The sequence below is a fragment of the Fistularia commersonii genome, chromosome 19 (genome assembly GCF_037954325.1).
Source record: "Fistularia commersonii isolate RoL2024-O1a breed Wild chromosome 19, RoL_Fcom_v1.0, whole genome shotgun sequence".
Classification (NCBI taxonomy): Eukaryota; Metazoa; Chordata; class Actinopteri; order Syngnathiformes; family Fistulariidae; genus Fistularia; species Fistularia commersonii.
In genome coordinates, this window is record NC_141302.1 from 16,128,095 (window position 1) to 16,150,554 (window position 22,460).

Here is a 22,460-nt window from a genome sequence, read left to right on the forward strand (position 1 = left end):
ATGACAAAAAAACAATAAAAAGCTATGTATAAAATATGAATTAAAATAAGGCCCAGTCAAATACTTATCCAGAAGTCCATGGTTTAAGTGGGATATTCCACATGATTCCAAGTTTTATGGATAAGTATCTATGTATCTAAGAGTGTATGTGTGCACATATTTATATTTATATTTATACACACACACACATAGATAGATAGATAGATAGATAGATAGATAGATAGATAGATAGATAGATAGATAGATAGATAGATAGATAGATAGATAGATAGATAGATAGATAGATATGCATTAGTTAATGCATTGCTTGTCCGCATAGATATTTGTGTTTAAATATGTAAAATACATTAAGAACATACATATACATATATACATACATATATACATATATATGCATACATGCATTGCTTAACTGTATAAGCCTATGCATATGTATATAAGCCTATGTATATATATATACATAGGCTTATATACATATGCATAGGCTTATATACACACACATATATGTATATATATATATATATATATATATATATATATAGGCTTATATATATATATATATATATATATATAGGCTTATATACATATACATAGGCTTATACACACACACACACACACACACACACACACACACACACACATATATATATATAGGCTTATATACATATACATAGGCTTATATACACACACACACACATATATATATATATATATATATATATATATGTGTGTGTAGGATGTAAAATATTGCACTAAGCATATAGAAGTGTTAAAAAGACTAAAAGCCCTTGAAATCTGCCAACCCCCCCACCCACCACCACCACCTGTACATTAAGTAATTCTTGAGCCAGACATGCAAGACTGGAAGGCTAAGGCAAGAAAACCCGATCAACCGAGTTAAGAAACCCCTGAGGAGCAAACACTGAAGAACTGAGGAGCTGAAGAACACAAAGAAAAATGCATTGCCTTTACTGGTGTGCTTCTGGAGTGTAAAAGCTTTATACGTCTAATCTTAACTGTATCAAAAATGCAGAGGTTGGGAAGCAGACGGATGCGATTGAACTGGAGGGCGCCAAGAAGAAGAGATCTTGATGAAAGGGGATGATGAGCCAGCACGTCGGCCCGGTTAAGGATGAGGGGATTTACTCCGTCGCACAGCAGGGCGTCCAATTCACTAATAGACACACCCACAATGAGACACACACGCATGGAGCTCCCTGCCGGGTGCTTCAGCGATCTCCCCCTCCCGGCGTGGGCCCAAACAGCTGGAGAAAATGGAGGCGCTTAACAGTTCCTCTGTGAGAGCTTCGGCTGGGACGCGGCGGCGTTTAACCTGGGATCGGTAGGACGATTGGGCCCAGCCTGCCGGTCTGAAAACCCATTTCGTGGTCAGAGCGAGAACCTGCTCAGCCCGAGATGCTACAACCGGACAAACCCAAGCGGGATAGGGCATTGCTCCCGGAGCTTTAGGAAAAACGATGGTATTATTATAGTCCTTTTCACACGACACCTTTTTAATATTTCAATTTGCGGCTATATGCTAGCTTAAAAGCCTAAATATACAATATAATTGTTTGTAGTTAACATAGTAAATTGACAGTAAATTGCGTTTTGAATTAATTTTCCTGTGTGTGTGAGTGTGGGTTTTTTGTGTGCACGTGACGTCAATGAACATTTTCACCCGAGATGTTAGAGGCCGCTAAGTGATTTGGGCATTGAATTCTGAACACTTGGTGGCAGAGTGACTCCATAACATTTTAAAGACACAAAAAAGGTGGTTTTATTTATCGTTATAATTCATATGACTGATAATGTGAAGAATGCTTGCCATAAACACATTCATTATTTTAGTTTTAGTTTTTTAGCATCTTTCCAGACAACACTGGTAGGTTTTAAGGAGATCTTTATAACGCATACTAGTACTACAATAATAATAATCATAATAATAATTAGAAAAACACTAGTTGTGATAACAATAGCAATAAAATAATAACAAACATTATCATAAAAATAGTAGCCAAAAGTATAATAATATTAATATTAACATCAATAATACAAAAATTTGTAACAATAATAGTAATGATAATAACAATGAGAGGGTTACGTGTTATGTGTTTCAGCACCACAATAATGAACCGATAAATAAATGAGCAATATTATTATTGTAATTATTATTATCACTAATAATAAAAATAATAATGATAATATCTGTGAATAGATAACTGAATACCCTCTAGAGCAGGGGTGTCAATCACTCATTTCTCATCGCGGGCCACATATAGCCTAGGTAGATGTCAAGTGGGCAGGACCATTAAAAATGATAGCATATTCAGCAATAAATAACCAAAATATTATGTCTTTCCTCCGTTTTGGTGTAAAGAAGTACAAGGACATTACGAAAATCTTGGAATTTAATAAACAATCCTTTTACAAAACATTTCATGAAACACCTCATATTTCCTTAGGCGAACGTGTAATTTACTTTTATCATTCACATGTATGCATTGCAATCATGTGATCATGCGATCCCACTGATCGTGCAAAGGCACAAAACTTTAACAAGTTATTGGTATTGAAAAATATAGTAATGCACTTAAAGATTAAATGAGACTTATAAAGAAAGGTATTTTTAAAGCATTTACAAATGTGCATATAAAATCTAAATTGAATCCCTGCCTACACTCTACAAACTAAAAAGAGTGCTATTAAATGTGTAATGAAGAAAGTATTCACCTGTCCTGTAAATGTGTAAACTTCATCCATGAAACATGGATACACATACAATACATACTGAAAATGTATGGAGTTGCATGAACAGTAGAATTCCACCATACTCTTGTAGTGAAGCTGCTGACTAACATTAAATTGCACATTTTCGCTAGCAATTAGGACGCTGGCTTTTACCGCTGCTTCACTGATTTCTCGGCTATCGGTGAAAGTGGACCACTGCTTCCTCAGACCCGCCAGCAATTCGTTGATCTTATCTCTTCTCAGTTGTCCTTGCAAGCTGTAGTATTTTTCGCTTTGATGAGTCTCGTAGTGGTGGTGAATATTATATTCCTTAAATACCAATACTTGTTGCAAACACACCAAGCACAAAGGTTTCCCGTGCATCTTCATAAATAAATAGGACGTAGTCCATTTTTCTTTGAGAATTCTACATTCTGTATCTACTTTTCTCTGTTTTGATAACAACATTTTGGCTAATAAGGGAGTAGCAGGGAGGTAGAGAACAGGGTAGAAGCAATGTCATAGCAAGCAGCAGATGGCGCATTGATAACGTCTGCTGATTGGTTTCTCTCAGTGATACGGATTCTACTCTGACCAAAACAGTGTCTTTTATGTCTTTTATGCATTTTTTCACTTTCAAATTATCCTGCAGGCCTGATCAAACCTCCTTGTGGGCCGGTTCCGGCCCGCGGGCCGTATATTTGACACCCCTGCTCACCCATGCTCTCACTGCCTGGGAGCAGAACGAGAATGTCCGCAGCAAAAAAAGATATTAAAATGCTCAGCAGAGCCTAGGTGGACCGTAGAGCTGAGTGTTATTTCTCCGCAGGGTTTGGAGTCTGTCATAGTTGACGGGAGCTGCGGTTACTGCGTGGAGACCAAATACCACACTAAAAATTGTGGGTTTGTTATCTTATAATTTAGAATAATTGTATCTTTGGCACTGACTGACCCGTTGTTGTCTTTAACCGCCATTGTCATGATTCCCAGTATCTCCATTTTTTTTTTCTTTTTTTACTCTCCCACTATGGGTTAGGTTGTCTCATTCCCTCTGTTACATATTTATAGCCCTTCATTAGCGATGCGATGAAGGGACAGGTTGAGGTGGGCCCTGCGCCCAGAAAAATATTTCAACATCTGGACGCAGACTGTTCACACCCCCTGCCCTAATTTCTGTCCTCATTACCATCACGGCCAAGAGTCTATTGTCATGGAGGCTGCATTCATCTTGTGCAAAAAAAAAAGAAAAAAAATCAGCAGAGCAGAGAAGGTAAATTGCCCGGTTTCCATTAGATGGAACATTTCTGTCAATCCTTCTCCCTTTTTTTTTTTTTGCTTTTCAGCCTGAAGTGACTCAGATCCTGTTGTTCTATTAGGTAAATAAGTGGACGGGTACCTTTTCAAAAAAGGCTCCAAAAACAGACTGGCACTCCAGCATGGGCTGAGCAGAAACAATCCTATTTTCGTCCAGAAGTCATGAGAAAATGAGAAATAAAAAAATAAGTACCGGTAACTTTCAAAAGCGGAGGGGGAGGATTCATTGGGTAATTAAAAGACGTTACACAACTAATAAGGCTAATTCAGGGGAAGCGAGGGTGGGTGGGGGGAGTCAGAGGTATTATATGACAAGAATAATGATGTTGTGTTAATAGCAGAGCTCATTCTGTGTTGTCTGCTGTCCGGACCTTCTGGATTAATAGACTGGTTGGGAGCTATTGTAGATTAATGAGGAATAATTGCTTTGAGAAAGAGGAGGGGGGCAGATGAGAGTCCAAATAAGAGATAGAGGGGACAGAATGACCGACTAAAACGTGTCATTTTCAGTCAAGTTGGATATTATTTATGTGGTGCCAGATCACAACAGGGTTGCCTCATGACAGTTTCCATGTGGAACAGGTCTGGACCACAATTTAAAACCCGACAGCCTCCTAGAGCAAGCATTTGGTGACAATGGCGAGGAAAAAAAACGCCTTTTACTGGGCAGGAACCAGATCAGAGCTTCCTGCAGGTGGGCACAGGAGGGGGTATGAGGGCTCGGAGGGCCGGGCACAGCTGATCTCATGCTAATAACAACAGCAGCGCTAACAGCTACACAGTTCTGGTCACATGATATAATCATGGCTTCAATATTCACAAAAGCTTGGCAGGAGAGCTGTCAAGACTCACCACCCTAGGAACCTCCAAAGTGCGAGAGAGCGAGAAGGTACATGGAAAGCACCATACAGAAGAAGCTTATGATTTGTACTGGACTCTAAGCGCTAGCAGTCAACTTGACAGAGGAGTGTCTGGTAAAATGGAGATGGAGGAGGACCTCCTAGAAGGATGTGTGCATCTCATCAATTGAGAAACCTCAAGAATTTTAAAGGCTTGCACGTCGGAGGGATCAATAATTACAACTTGGGATATGCTGATGACACGACTATCTCTGTGGAAAAAGATCCACAGGCTTTTGTGAATATTGTTAGCAGAGAAGGGACGGAGTTCAGCACGACAACGGATGGCGAGCGAATGGAGACCCTGGCTATCGGAGAGAGAGTTTGAAATACACGGGGCAAACATTGTAGAGAGCTGCCATTGCTGCCATTGCTCACATTTCAAAAGTTCTGAAGTTTTATGTCTGCTCAACATTCCAGGTCAGAAAGGACAATTTTTAACCATTTGAAATATCGTTTAAATGCTTTTGTGGATGAATAGAAGAATGCTATTCTCTGCATCCTCTTCTCCTCCAGGCCTTCTGTGTGGCAGTTCCAGCCTCTGCACCCTTCTACCCAGATCTTCAACATCCCTCCTCTGTACACATCCAAACCATCTCAGTATGACTTAATCTCCAGAACATGTACATTCCACTGACCGAATCCTTCCTGATCCTATTCATTCTCGTCACTTCCTTCCTTCATCTCTGCTACCTACAGCTCTGCTTCCCATCTTTTTTTTCAAGACCAAGAACAGTGTAAGCAAATGAGCTCAACAGTGGGCCAACCTAAGCTACGACGAGATATTAAGACGGGTACGTCGCCAATAGGACCAGAGAACCGTCGCCTCCAAGCCGTCCTAGGACAGAACCAAACTAGATAGAGAAGGAATAACGCTGGGAATTGAGATTATTGGGTGCCTATTATGGAGGACAAAGTACTGCTTTCAAGACAATCAGTAAGTTGTGGGAGCTAAAGAAGTGGTCTCCTGACTCAAAGTCCATCGGGCAGAAAGAATGACGGCGACGCAGGAATATTCCAGCCGCTGACCAAGAGTGGAATGACAGGAGACAGGGAAGGGTGGAAAAAGGTGGACGAGGGTCGCATGGGTGTGAGTGCATGTGACAGAGACAGACACGGCGGGTGAAATTGCATTTTCCTCGGTGCGCTTGAGAAAACAGAGAAACGTGGAGGCACTTTAGGGAGGCGACAGGTGCTGATTCAGATTTAATGTCCTAATATGTCAAGGTGGCTCCCGGCACCTTAATGCCTCAGAGGTGACAAATGGAGGACGTCGGGACAAACATGTGACAAGAGTGGATATAATCCAGACCGAGAGGAGAGATTTTTTTCCACCTAAATCCGGTAAAATCTTGCAAAAGAGAGGCATCCTCCGAGGCGCGTGTTCCTGTTGGCCAGATGTGTCTCTACGCATCTGATTTTTGCAGGGGGGGGTTTGGGAACGAACCCGCCGACGAGACTGTCAGTCTGAGTCGGGTCTGGACAGCTAACAGTCAGGTTTGACGCGACTCATCTGCGATTGGCTGATGCTCAAATGTCCCAGGTGACCAATTATTGGGCGGAGGAGGAAACGGGAAACGTAGCCTGACAAGGCCGTATCTGCTTCTGGAGAAAAACGTCAGAGCTTTTAATCATCTGCGAGGCCCTGACAGAGGAACAGAACTGATCAAGTCTCCCCGTCGGAAAGTTGTTACCTGCAGCCCTTGTGTATCTGCCATTGTACCCTGAGAGTTCGGGAGTAACAGCTGGGGAGGTAACAGGGGCATGGCTTAAAATCAGCCCTTTTTTTTTAACAACAGGTACACTGTAGCGAGAAATACCGTCTCCTCTCAAAAGGCCGAGATGGTGAGACACCCGAGCCGCCGTCGTAAAAAGGGTCGCCCTCCCATCTGCTTCACACATGGACAGGTCGGCGATGCCGACCTCTTTTTAGCTCGATCCGTCCATTAAAAGCGACCCGCCGCTTCATGGCCCCGGCCAATTTTTTTTTTTTTTAATGCTGAGGAAGTGTCATCTATCTGTGTGTTTTTCCCCTCATTTCGTGGTAGCGTGGTGGTCACGGATGACAAAGCTCAGGGAGTCTCGGGTGAATCACGGACAACAAAGCTTTATGGTCTTCGGTGAAATGATTGTCTTAAAGCCCCCGCACCAATTTACTGTCCGCAGAATGACCAGAGGGGGGCGTGGAGACATCGCTCACACTTCAGAGGCTCATGGGGGAAACACAAAAGCAGGTAGAAAATTTAATAGTGCTCATCGGAATTTTTCTGTCCACTAATTTTCAGAAAATAATCAGAAAAATAGCTTTTTTATGGCATTTAATTAAAATGAAATCATTGAATACATAATTAAATAGATATAGAATGAATAAATAGATAGATAGATAGATAGATAGATAGATAGATAGATAGATAGATAGATAGATAGATAGATAGATAGATAGATAGATAGATAGATAGATAGATAGATAGATAGATAGATAGATAGATAGATAGATAGATAGAAATCAAATGGATGACTAAATGATATTAATAATAACAATTTATCCTTTTTTAATCCCTGAAATTTGTTTGCTGTTATTAACCCATCATGGATGAACCATGAGCAATAGGTTGCCGTCAACCAGTGCCAGGGGAGCAGTTAGGGGTTCAGTAAATAAAGTAAAATAAATAAAAAGGTCTGAGGTCTGTCATCAAAGCATTGAATGGTTACTTTAGAGACGGCACATTTTTTATCATCATAAGTGTGAAATGATATTCATCGCCAGAGGAATCAGGCTGCGTGATTGTCCGCCTCCAAACCCGGGAACAAAACGCAAAAGAATGATGTCAAGGCTGCAGTGAGGAGACGAGGAGAAAGATTACCGGAAGATGGGTTTTCTCCGGCTCCACCTTTGACTCTCAAAAGGGCAGAACTTCCTTTCTTCACCATCTGCAGCCTCGGTGTCACTCCCCTCCGAACAGCTTTGTAACTAAAAGGTTTTCTGAGTCACGTAAATAATTGGAAAAAAACATGTTTTTCTCTTAACGTTGAATACAGTCCGTATTAAAATGGGATCCCACAAAAGCGGCTTTTCTTTTTTTTTTTTTCCATAGCTGATGACATCTCCATGCGTGTGGGTGAAATACACTAGACCCCAGGAATTACCGCTGTGTCGCATGCAAAGAGTTGCGTTACGGTGCGTTGTGTCCCCGCGGCCCACGCATGTACCGGTGAAACTTTCTGACCAACACTGTTACGAGACAGAAGAAGCCCGAGGGGCCCGGCGGTATCTGCGGAGAGATCCGAGCTTCAATCTTTACCACTCAAAGAGGCATTTGGACCTGTTCCCCAGAAAAGAGCGGGTGGCACAAAACCCTTTTGAAATTTGAAATTAATATAATTTTATCATATTATATTATTCTATATTATATTTAATGTTATTCTTTTGCCTTTATGCTACATATCAGGTTGGATTTTTTTTAAATCAATGAACAACTGCAGAGAAAACAGAATGACATTTTTTACATGCAACAAAACATTTTGGACTTAAACGTTGGGTTGAGGGTTACTTTTAAACAAAATTCTCAATGTCTAATTGAGTCCTTGTAAATATGAAAAAAAAAAAAAGCGGAACTTGAATTATCCACCAGCAGCAAAACAAAAATGCCGTCCTCTCTCTGTCATTCTTATACTGGCGCGCACAGTTGCTTATTAAGAGAGACAAAAATATTTTAACACATTTTAGTTAGATGTTACAAGATCACCATAATCTTCAAATTTAAATTGACATTTTCAAAATGAACTAACTAAAATAAAGCATTTTAATGTTTTTAACTCGTTAATTATTTTCAAAACCTGCAGCAATCCGCGGGTTGCCGACCCCTGTCCTAGACGTTAAACAAACTGTTACATAAAAGATCAGTTGATTTGTTCCACCTCAGGTATCCCAATCCCTTTATGTGCACCGGAGCGGAGCGTCTCGCCTCCATGTCCGAGAGCTTCGCTCTCGCACGTCGGGAGGAAACACTCCCCCGTAGCTGATCTCATCCTCCGGGGTCGTGACGAGACCGGAAATTGGCGGGAGTTATTTGGAAATCTGAAACTTTATCTTAAATTTGAAACATAAGGTGACTAATGTGAGCGGTGGGGACCTCTGATTGCTCATCAGCACTCCCATTTCCTTTCCATCTCTCATTACTCACTTATAAGCGAGCACTTTATATCTTCAATCCTACCGCCACACTTGACTTTACTTTATCAGAGTGCCGTTTGCAGCACCAGAGGGGCCATGGAGGCAGTGTGGTGTGAAATTCTGGCGGAAGAGGAAGTGGGAGGTGGTGCCCCCTGCTTCCAGAAGTAAGACTAGACACATGTAGGTGTGCAAATTATTAGGGATGATGGTCACGCAGCTTTGCAAGATGGATCCGTTCTTTGACGGATTTGGTGATATCACAAGCCATTGCATTGACAATGTGGGTACAAAAAGGTTAAGGTTGGGGGATACTTCTCTGTTCACTGACCAACGCCCCAACTACAATGGGCAATTTGCAATGAGAGGTTTGGTTGTTATGTGACAGAGGAGATCAGCTGAAACAACAACGATACTGTGATTCTTGCATGCCAAGGCACAGCACACAGGTAGGTACTATCTTTAGCGGCGCAGATCACCCTGGAGTGCTGCCATCAGGAGGAGAATAAGTCTACCGCTTCAAGCTACTTATTGTAAAAAAAAAAAAGGACCTGAAAAAGCTCTTTGCATTTTCTTTTCAACTGGAATTGAAGTAGAACGAGTCGGGGCATTTTGCAGTGTCGCCTCCTGAAAGCTGGCGTGGCCTTTCACAAAGGGTCACCGGCTCAAGGATGAGTCAGTGACCTTATCCTGTCGGCTCTGATGAAAGTTTGTTCTGGAATCCTACCGCATAAAATAGTGATAAAAGACAAATGGAGGTTGTGCGCCGTCCTTCTCTACCAGGGAAGGTTAGCTTCTATTCAGGTGAGCTCCGGCTCTGTTTCCTCCCATGCATACATTGGGGGACTGTTGCAGAAGCTATTCGTGTGATACACTGTCAGAAATGGAGCTGCTTTTATAAATAATGACCTTATGATGGTATTTATTCATTCATTCATTCATTATCTAGACTGCTTATCCAGCACTGGAGCGTATCCCAGCTGGGCCAGGGGCGACTCCACCCTGAACTGCTGGCCAATCCATCACAGGGCTACATATGGGGACTAACAACCATCCAGCTGCTCATTCACATTTCTGGACAATTTAGGGGTCTCCAATGAACCTCCTACATGTTTTTGAGCTGGGGGAGGAAACCGGAGAACCCGGAGGAACCCCACGCAGACACGGGGGAGAACATGGAGACATGACAATTGCTCAGTATACTGTTGATCCGGAGCACACCAAGTGGGAGGAAATCGTGGACCAAATAAAATCATGGACCACTGTGACGCACCATAAAATAGAAGTATGGTTGAATTTTCTTGGCCCAAAGAAAGTTGGCTCAAAGTCCGGAGTCATGACACAACACAACTTTGCAGGAGTCTCGGTGAAAGTAAATGAGCCGGGGACTCAAACGGAAACCAGGCATCAAACAAATGATTTGAGAGAAGAAATTGGATTTGAGGTTAGAAGATGTTAGACAGGTTGTTTTCATTCAGTCATTCATGATACAGAGGCAGACCGACCATGGAGATCTTAGTGATCAGACGGCCATTTGGTACCCGGAGGCACTGTCAGGAGGTCAAGCCACTGAAGCCAAATTCAGAAGTATTCTAGGACACACTGTACTGCATGACTTTAGCCAAAATGATGCACCCAGCTTCATGGAAAGGAAAAACTATGGAGTTTCCACCTGGTTTAAACACTGTAATGTAATGACTGCCATTAATAAATAAAGATACAGATGGAGGCTTTGGATGGAGAATTAGGTGATTGGACCACAAAGCAGCGTCTGGAGGTGCAGCCATAGGGGCCAAACGCAGGGGGATTCTAGGCATTATCCAATTACTCCAGAAATTATCCAAAACCAATATAAAGGAGATATAGGATATGATATAGGATACACTTTTAACATGATGTACTGATTGCAGTCAATAAGTCTAAAACCAGGTGTGATCTCCTACCGCGTGACCTTCCGCGTGATGTCTTCGGGTAGATACGGACAGGTTTCCCGGTTTGACGCAGGGTGTAGTTTAGGAAACAGAGCCGACGTTCACTAACAGCGTCTTGACAGGAAAATGACTTTTGCACAATGATTTATGACGTGATAATGTCGGTGATGTCTGTTCAGGTTAAAGCACGACAAAAAAAAAACGACAGCCCGATGATGGATGATATGACTTTGGTTGCTGTTACAGATGGTGTTATGTGTCAGAATAACGAGTGCTATGTGTGCAACTCGAAATCGCCCCGAACACCAAACCTGCCTCATTATACAGACTTTTTGATGTGTGTGTCAGTGTGTGTGTTAAAAGTAATAGACATAGCAGGTTTGTAGGTGCAGAGATTTATACCTGAAAGCTGCTTATTACATCAGCGGTGCCCTAAATTCTCCCTCCTCATATACTTATATGTCTGTTCAAAGTCATCCAGAAAAGACTTTAAGCGCTCTAAAATATAGCCTTTCCTTTAAATCTGAAAAAAAAAATAAAAAGAGAAAAGAAAATACCATTTAATGTGAAACCACCCACATATATAGGGATTTTGGCATCAGCTTCTATAAACGCTTTACATCATATGCAATATGGGTTAGCGGTCGTGCTGGCGATTTTGTTTTTTTTGGGCGCCGGCTATTAAAGGAATGCATCCTGTACGTCATTAATCCACGAGTCAGTTCACAGTCCACAGATCAGTACATGGTAAAGACAAAAAAAAAAAAAAAGAAAACCTCCAAACAATTTAGCAAACTCCCTGAAATGTGAGCGATGGGGAAGGGCTGGCGGGGGTGTAAACGGTTCCACTCACCCCCCCCCCCACCCCCCACACACACTTTTCTGACTGAGATTAAACACTCCTTGCCGGCAGCTCCTCAGTCTTCCCGCTCTAATGTGGTTAAACCCTGAATAAACAACTTCTGCCGAGGTGCCAAAGGCCCCATAAAACGGCCTCCGCCGCCCACCCGCCCCCGCTTCTACCCGGCCGCCTCTCCTCACGCCGAGCCCTCCGTGCCTGTGAGTCCCAGCTGACTGCAAAGGCGGCGGGGAAGTAAATGGGGGACATTTATCTAGATGACATCCCCGTCGGCGTCCTTCGGGACACGGACACCACGCTCCTCAAGACTGGAGATGAAGCGCAGGGGTGGTTTGCGTTCGCGGGCTGGATCTATGAGCTTCGCCTTCCGCGCTGCTGCGCGAGTGGAGTAACAGCGAAGGGGATGAAAAGGAACAAATCCTCTGACTGAACTTGGCCGTTAATCCTCAAGCAGATGACATTGTCCCCCGCCGCTGGGTGGCGGGGCCTCCTTTCTATCAGTAGCATTATTTATTTGGCAACTTTGGAGCGACGCACCACCCATCATAAAGGCCGTCTTGCTTCCTGTCAACAGCTTGGACGAACCGCCAGAAGCAGCCCTTGGTGACTTCCACCTGAGCCTCAGTCCATGGGATCCAACCGGTTTCACTCCTTTGTTTCACATTCTGAAAGTTTGGCTTCACCTTTCCAGTCTAATCCGGGTAAATCTTCAAAATTTATACCTTTGTTCCCACCCAAGGACACTACCATTAGCATAACACCCTCCCTCGACCTAGTTTCTGTCGCTCACCTCTTGAAATTGCATAACAAGCTATCATAACCTAGACCTACGATGTATCGGGAAACTTCCCACAAGAAGCCACCGAAGATGAGGGGTGAAACTTCTGCAAGTGAAGAAAATGAAGTCCGGTTGCCACAACATGAAGATTTTGACAAGAATGTACCTTGACCTGGACGGCTGAGAATCTTCCCAGACTTTTGACACTCGTCCATTCAGCTATTGGTGGGACACCCGTCCACTCAGCTGGCGTTTCTATCCAGCATTAAGTCAAAACCGCTATCAGATGTCAGAAGCCGACACGAGAGTCTGAAAATTATCAATACCTTTTTGTTTTTTCTTTTTTTCTCCTTGGCTTGACTCCTCAACTTTTGACCTTGCCAAAGAAGGAGCCAGTAAGGGTCCTCAGAAAGGCTGTCAGAGGTAAAACCTCAAGAGATGGGACTCCCAGTGGGGGCTGGGCGGGGTTACGCGCAACCATCGGATCACTTGCCGACACTTCAATTTGTCATGGTAACCGAACCCGACAGGACCTTTGGACTAATCAGCCGCTGCTGATCGTCGTTAGCCGGGCTGTCGATGAGTCGAGAGGTAAAGAATTCAATTAACCGGGTCGAATAGAAAATGACGGAAACGTGATCTGCGAGGCTTGTTTTTCAATAAAAACACCCAAATCAGGTCTGGGATTGTGCTCGAATTACAATTACATGTTTACAAGATGGGGGGAAGAGGAAATGTGAACCCAGCTTAGAATAATAAATGGAAATAGGATAAAACTGCTAGCATCAGATACACATCCCATTCCAAGCTCACTTTTTCATAATCATATAATGTTAAATGGTCTCTTTCACACAATGCCATTTCAAAGAGCTTTGCACTGTATAGCATTCAGCCAGTCACACACCAAGGGGGCAGAGCTGCAATGCTAGGTGCGAAGCATACAAGCAGGAGCAACGAGGGGTTCAGTGTCTCGCCCAAGGACACTTGAACCAGTCTAATGGGGCGATCTATACAGAAAAAAAAAAATATATAGAAATATATAAAAATAACTTCGATAAAACGGTACTGTAATTATTATATTGCCCATCTTGGAAATGTAAGTCAACGGCCCATCTTACTACTACGGAACTCACATGACTTGTGTTACCAACGTGGAGGCAGTAAGAATCTAATAAAAATAATTATTAGAAATATTTGTTAATATAATAATAATAATTATAGTTATTTACATGATGTATCTATTTTTATGCCTCCCATACTTCTCCAGTGTGGTCTATCAGCTGGCCTTGGGCGGATCTCCCCGCTCTACCTTCCAGAAAAATGGAAAGACCTGAGGACTCCTGGAGGGGAATGGATCCTGAGGCGTTTTCCGTCCTGCTCACTGACATCCTCTACCTAAGAAACTCACCCTTTGCTTGCGTGGAAGAGTCCCTCCAACTATTATTAGCGCAAGTGGGTCCCAGTTGCTGGCAGTTGTGTGGGAGAGCCTTCAGGAGGCAGGAAAGACATTGTTGTTATTGTTTTTCTACTTGATCCACACGGCACGGTTTGGTCGTGCCTACGTCTCATCACAAGGAGGTCCCGGTCCGATTGCGACTGGGGAGTTTGTACGTTCTCAGCGGGTTTCTTCTGAATTCTCGGGTTTGCGCCCACAATATTTGTAGTACAAGTGATAGATGCTGAGAGTGACGATGGATGAATGATCGCATGGACGGATGGAAACCGGCCAAAATGCCCGATAGTTGTCAATGCTGATAGGTCCTAGATTGTCTCTCGTTCACAGTTGCCTGTGTTGCTGCAGGTAATTCTAGTAACCGGAGATTATCTATTATTAAATCATAATTACTAAAAGTAATTTGTCGCGCTGTGTGTTGATCATCCGGCTAAATTATAAAGGCAAGCAGCATCACCGAATACCAAATGATGTGTGCAGACTTTCCGCTCCTCTAATGGGCCTCCTGTCACGTTCGTTCTTGTCTTGTCTCCGTCTGTTAATCGAGTGAGGCCTGATAGAATGAATGTGAAAATTCGTGGTGCGGAACAGGTTTTTAAAATAGCCTGAAATAGCAGCAGTTGTGCCATTTAACTCACAGCATGTTGTTTAGGGATGAATCCATCCCGCTGTGCTGCTGCTGCACTGTCCCCGCTCACCCTTTGCAAGTGACCCTCCCTTAAACACAGGTTATTTACACGAGGAGAGGAAAAATTAACGATGAATACAAAAAAGCTATTTGGTGATAACTGCGATTCTGATTTCTTCCCAGCATTGATACACGAGATTCATACGTGCATTCATACATGCGTTCACATATACAGACGTACGTAGATTCATAGATGCATATATCTGTACATACATACAAACATGCACGCATACGTGTGTGTGTATGTTCGCACATATGTGCAAAAATACTCGCACACAAACAATCACACATCCATTCATACATATATGCACACCTGCATCCATGCATGCATATGTGTGTACATACACACATACGTGTGTATATTCACACATACATGCACACATTCATTCATACATATAAGCATACATACATAAAGGAAATATTCCTATTGAATGAATGAATGAAATCCTGACAGTGTTCCCGAGGAAATCAATATGCTCTCCCCTTGAAATATCCTTTTCTCCCGTTACGTCGTTTGCCGTTACGTCCTGATATTCAGGATTTTCTCCCTCCGCAGCTTTCACTTTGCGCGGGTGGAGAACAAACCTTAAACAATGACGATGCCGATGGTGGTAACGGCACCAACGGCCTCCTCTCCCCCACGGCCATCGCAGCAGCCAGCGAGCAATTATTACCCAACTTCAAACGGATGTGAGCCGGGGTTATCTTTATCTCGCTGGATGCAACAAAAGCGCAAGGCTGACTCATATTTGCTATCATGACAGCGTGTTGACTTTTAAGCTCAAATAATAGGTGGATTAGCCACATCAATGAAAGAGGGAGAACAAAAGGCCTCGTCGAGGAGGATGGATTAAACGAGAAAAGGGAGGACAGTTGGATTTATATTTCGAACAACAAATTTGTTTTAAAAACTTGCAAGTTAACAGTAAGTTGATGGTAGCTTCATTAATCCAGTCTTTCCAGGCCGTATCCTTCAAATACACGCCTGCTCACGGTAAGACGAGTCGTCGTCACGTCTGTGCACGCAGATTAATAACAGATAGCTTTGCCTTGAGAGCGAGGAAGAGCCGTGGGAAGGTGTATCTTTCAAAAAGGCTGTAGGATATGAGCAGCGTGCTCACAACACATCCATATTCATAAAACTTCTCCGAGAATCGCTGCCGCCTTGCTGTCGGGTTTCGCTAAATCAAAGTTAACATCCTGAAACCCGGTGGAGCCGACTCGCTGCGTCAGAACAGAGTCGCGAAAGTCATTACGCTTCGTGATGTATGCGTTTTAATTCCACCCGCCATCCTCTGCGTGTCCATAAATGTTCGGAGGCACTTATAACTTTTGGGGGAAGGGGGAGGGGGAGATGCATTCGAGACAGTTTATGAATATGCGATGCGGCAGCCATCGACAAAAGCGGAATTAACTTTCCAGAAAAGAGACCGGATCGAAGCTGGATGCATTTGGACGCCCATCCCGTACAATGAGACAACGTGGGGAAAGTGAGACGGATGCAGCCAGACGCCGCTTTTAGTAAGTGGGCTGATAACACAGAAGAAGCTGGCTGTTTCCCATGAGGCCTGAGCGAGCGGCTGCACCGCGCCGTCTTCACATCTCATCATTTGTCAGCCGCCTACGCGCCGTTTGTATACAGAACAGCGATGCCGATGTTATACAGCGTGTTAAGCTCCAGATACCATCCAAATGCAGTTTATCACGTCTATCAAAAACACATTAGGGCGAGCCGCCGAACCCATCATTGTAAGTAAACAAAACGTCTAGGGCGGAAAAAATCCCGCTGCGAGTGGCCTCAGAGTGCTCCTGCCTCCGAAGGAAAATAATGTCTTAAACGGCAAAATGTTACGATGTCGCGTTTTACGTGGACGCAGGTTGTGCAGACCTGAGAGCACAGTCCGCTAACCTTCACTGCTAATAACACCGCAGAGCTCGAGGGGAAAGAAAAGACGCGGTCGAGGTTTCAACTAAAGCCAGCAGGCTGGCAGCTAGCTTTTCAGCACAAAACCCTATATAAATATAAAGATTTTGTATATTTGTGTGTTAAATGTGATAAAGAGAGGTTAAAGCTACGGAGCCAGACTGCAGAGAGCAGGTTTATTCACCAGGCGAGAAGCTGATCTCACTCGCCACATTCTCATGCAGCCATGACTGATTTTGCAGAGGAAAGCTCAGCCTTAAATAAAACTCAACACTGTTTTTTATCAATTTATTCACCATTTATTTATGAATTCATTCCTTTATTTACTCATTTGTTAATATGTTTATGCATTTATTTATTTATCATTTTTTTGTTGATTTGATATTTGACTTATGCATTTATCAATTCATTTATGCACGTTATCATTTTTTTCCATTCTAAGATTTTTATAACTGACAACCAAGTTGTTCACTCACTCATTGCCCTTCTCCGCTGTTTATGTTCAAAACTGTTAAACATTAAGACATGGTGGGAACATCAAAATCAGAAATACCTAATTGATCTTGGAGGAAGTTGAGTGGCCTCAGGTACTCCATTTCGGAAAAAGATAAAGAAAATAAATAGGAAGATATTTGCAGGAAAAAAATAATTTCTGTTGGAATAACCACTGAATACCTAACATTTAATTCCATTTTAGTATGATTTCTTTATTTTATTTTATTGTATTCATTTATTTTGAATAAAAGAAATAAAGGAGAAAACAAAGCTGCTGTTTGCAAATTTGGTGAGCGACGTGGCCAGAAATGTGAAACAGCTGCCATGTGATATACGGGCTCATTTTCCCCATCGACATCCGTCCAATGTTTTGTTTTGGGTTTTTTGCAACCAACAAAATATGGTCAATATGGTCTGTCTCCATAAGTGATGGATCTAGCGGGGAACCCCACCTCTGGTCCAATCCCAGCTGGGATCGGCTCCAGCTTCCCATCAACCCTGAGCCTTCATTCATTCATATCTACAGAATGAGATGTTGAAATTATTAGTCCCAAAACAGCAACTTAGATCTCCTCCACTGATAGCTGTTTCTCCAAAACACATCTCCCTGAATCAAGCTCTGCACAGAAGGCCAGATATTGTTGGAACGGAAACCAGTTGTGGCACATCTCATGCAGGACATCTGGAGTCCCGGAGTTGGTGTTACATGGGCGCCTTATTGTTATATAAAGGATTAGAGAAAAACACGCCAAGCTCCAAAACTGAGCAATGAAGATTATGGAAGCGGTTGTAAAACAATCACTCAGGAGGGACGAGTCGTCTGGCAAAACTGCTAGCCAAATCTTATCCTCTGGGAAGAAAAGGCCGGTCCGACGGTGGATTAACCTGCCGCCCCACAGGATTTCCATCTTGTCGAATATTTCAACCCCTCCAGTAGTTATCTAACAATCTAACATCACAGATTTACAGTCAGCTAAGAGAAAATATACAAACTGTTATTAAGGAACACGTCAGACCATCATTCTTAATACCGTGTTTTCTGCACTATAAGGTGCCCCTAAAAGCCTTTAATCTTCTCAAAAACGGACAGTGCGCCTTATAATCCGGTGCACTTTATATATGGATCAACATTGAGCCGCAAGAGGTTTCGCAACTACAGAACTCCCAACTCCCTTAGAAGAAGTTACATGCTGGGATATATGACTGCACGAAGCGTGCATTTTCTTTTCCATTTGTGTGTGTGTGTGTGTGTGTGCACGTCGCCGAAGTAGCAGCGGTAAAGGGGAATTCCAGTCCCACACCCCTTGTGTGTGTATAAAGACCTCAAAATGGCAGCTTTCAAGCGACACGCTTATGACGCAGAGTTTAAACTCAAGGCTATCAGTCACGCAGTAGAACATGGGAATAGAGCAGCAGCGAAAGAATTCAACATTAACGAATCAATGGTACTGAAGTGGAGGAAGCAACAAAATGGCCTGATAAGTATGATCAAGTAAAGAAGACTACGACACTGTGTGTGTGTTAGATATATATGAATAAGTAGATATACAGTATAAGGTGTCAAATATACATATAAATATGTATAAGCACACACAAATACAAACACGCACATATAAATATATTTTCAAAACGGACATCAACAAGGTCTCCCTGACATCTGGGATTACATTTAATATGTTTATTTATTAGTATGTATTACGTTTTATCTAGTTTAGTTCATTATTTTAAACATTTTGTTAGGTCCCTGTCTAGGGCTGTGAGACCGAACAAAAGGTTGCAAATGAAAGTATGCAGACACGAGCTACCGAGATATAGCGTGTATTTATTAAGTGCGCACAAAAAAAACATGATAGAAAGTGTAAAGAGCTTGGCTCGTAGCATCTCTCTCCTAGAGAGGCACTTCTTGGTCTCCGGGACCAATAGGGAACTGCAGTCAATTACCAAAATCGCTCTCGGCTGCTTGGAACTACCTGCAAAATACAAAAAGGGAAAACAGTGCCACAGAAGACAACCCCCCCAAAACACACAGCGACCTCTAGGGACGTAACAATTTTGTTTTTATTTTAGTTTACTACTTTAAACATTTTCTGTTATAGTCACTTTTATTGTTAGTATTATTGTTATTATTAGTATTGTTATTAACATTTTTTGTCTATTATTTTAACAGAAAGTAAACACTCCAGCCATGGCTGCTTATCTGCAAGAAGGGAAAGCCTACTCACTTATTTATTTTTCACCTTATTTTTATTGTAACTTATGGCTTATAAAATTATTATTACGCATCTATTTTTTACGCAGGCAGAAGCCTCGACTGTTGGTGCTTCGATATGTCTGAGTCCCATTGATTGTCTGCATCAGCAGCAGGACAGTCGGGCGGATCTCGGCGTTGTTGACCCTTTACTGCGCGGGTTTACGGGTGTCTTGAGCAGGCTGACGCTTTGAATCAGCATTTAATGTTCAGAAACAGCCCTGTAAAAGATGGGTTTGTAAAAATCTGTAATTCAAAGAGGAACTGGGCACGAAAAAATATTTTCATCCTCTTCCACATCTCAAAGAGGATTTCGCCGCTTTTACTGATCACAGAGCGGCTTTTAAGGTGGGTTTCACTTCCTTTCTCAGAGATCAAGCGCACACAGAGCTCTGCAAAGACCCATAGCCCACTGCTCATGTTCAAGCAAACCCAGAGGAAGCCTAGGAAGTCATAAAATAGGCAGTATTAAGACATTATATATGAAAAAGGGGATGATATTCTTATATATACACAGAATAAAATGGGTGATTAACTAACAGTGTACCAACAATTTTGAATAGAATAGAATAGAATAGAATAGAATAGACCTGTGGGCAGGTTTCCTTCTTGCAGAAAGGGGAGGACTTATACAGTTGATTGTCACAGGTAAGAATGACCTTCTGTGGTGTTCTGTGGTCTTGGTCGACGGCTGAAAGTGCTCTGGTAGGACTTCAGTGCAGAATGGACGGTTCTTAGATCTTGAAAGACCTGAGTTTCCTCAGAAAGAATAGGCGACTCTGACCTTTCTTGTATACAACATGTGTGTTTTTAGTCCAGTCCAGTTTGTTGTCTATATGGACATATCATCAACAGTGTTTACATCTGACTCATTGATGGATGCAATTTCTTCACAAAGGCTATACAGGAGGGTGATATTTGGATATGTTGGCATGGATTGTGTGTATAATGTCCTGTTGTGCAGCCATTGTTTACCTTCCCATCAGTACAAGGTCCCACCGTGAACCCGAGCCAATTCCTTGTATGCGCAAACAGACTCCACCAGCAAAGCTGAGTGCGATTCTATTAAAATAGCGGTTGTGCATATTTCAATATTCTCGCAAAAATCACGTGCATTAAATTAAATGGGTTATATGAATGTGTTATGTATATCCATACATACATACATTTTGACAATTTTTACAGTTTTTTTACCAATTTGTCGCAGGACCCCAGAGAACATGGAGACACCGCACAGCATCACGCAAGTTCCTCCTCAGTCTTTTATTCACAGATCTGGGTGATTTTAGGGTCTCCTGTGGACTGTCTTCAGGGTTTCAGCTTGTGGGCAGAAAACCAGAATCAAACCAGGGCCTTTTGCTGTGAGCAATATAATTTACAATTATCTATTATCTACATCTGTATGGATTTTTGGTTAATTGCAATTGTATCTCGGTGATTTGTATTGATTCCTCGTTGGGGAATGGATCGCTGCATGTTAAAGCATAATTATCTCCGTTTAGGACAGAATTAATTTCATATGAATTGAGTGGAATGACTCTGAAAGGAACTGTAATCACAGTCTGGGTTTTTAAATATTACGTCTTCAACTATTTCAAATACTATTATAGTAAATTCAGGTTAGTGTTCTGTGATGGTAAATCAAAATAAATCTGCACCAGCTACTCTGTAGGTATTTTTTGAATCCAAGCTGGTGCAAAGGGAACAATGGATTACATTTAACGTTTATAGATAGATTTTGGTTGTTTTTCTGGTTCCCCTTTTTTTTCACAATTTTTGAACATGTTTTTATCATTATTATTACTTTTTTACTCTTTTTTTATTATTATAATTTGGTTTGTGGGAGGAAACCAAAGAAAACACACAGAAACAGAGGGGGAACTGAATGCCTGAGTGCAAGGCGTTAAACCAGGACGCCATCAACTATTATTATTATTGTTTTTATTATTATTATTGATTTTGTCAATTTTTTCAGTTATGATTAATATTCAGTTCATCAAAGTTCAATCCCACTCCCATTCCTTTTTAGTAAATGGGTCACTCCAAGTTAATGGTTCACTCCAATGAATCAATTAAATGTAATTAATAATTAAAAATATATTATTAAAATTATTATTTCCATTACTATTATTATTAGTAGAAGTATTCTACCAATAGTAAACTACAATAAGAGAACAACAGTGATCATAATAATAATAATAATAATAATAATAATAATAATAATAATAATAATAATAATAATAATAATAATAATAATAATACATTACTTTCTAATTACTTTTTAGACTAATTTCTTTCCCTTTTATTATCCTCTTACTCTCTGATTCTAACGACTGAACCAAAAGAAAAAAACGTGCCTTTTGAGGGTTAAATTATTGCTCATTTCCCTGGCAGATTTGCAATATATCCTGATACGAACGATAGCAGCGAGACGTCTCAGCAGTCCACACGCGTGTGAATTTGTGTGTATGTATACCCGTACGTGGCAAAGCGTGTTGCTCTGAAGAAACACACATCTGCATTTGATATTCTTATTGATGTTCTATCCATCCTGCATGGTAAGGAGGAGTTCGACAAAATCAGTTCAAAATATCATTAGACATTCCGTCCATTTTTTGGGATCTTTTGCATGGCAAAAATTCTCAACTTTATAAAACAATTAGTGAAATAAATATCGTTCTCTTGATTCAAACTACAGAGAATACTCGTGGTAAGCTCATCCGTGGCTAAATGTGCTCCTGCCACTCACTGGCTGCAAAAAGAAAAAGAAAAACTCAAGGTGGTCATTTCATTTGCGTAATTAGACCCTAAAAGCAGATTTGCCCCCTTTCATTGGACGACAGCGGCGATCGTGAAATTTTGCAGGCGCCAAGCATTTTCACCATGCAAGCTAATAAGATAAAAAGACCTGCTGGCACGAAATCAAAAGTGACATCACCTGGTAGGCAAAGATGCATCTGTCCAGGGAGC

General features: G+C 41.8%; 1 protein-coding gene across 5 annotated transcripts in view; it reads right to left on the reverse strand.

The window, feature by feature from the left end:
* sorcs2 (sortilin-related VPS10 domain containing receptor 2) overlaps nucleotides 1-22,460 on the reverse strand; it is a 381,906-nt gene that overhangs the window by 206,337 nt on the left and 153,109 nt on the right. The window lies entirely within an intron of this gene.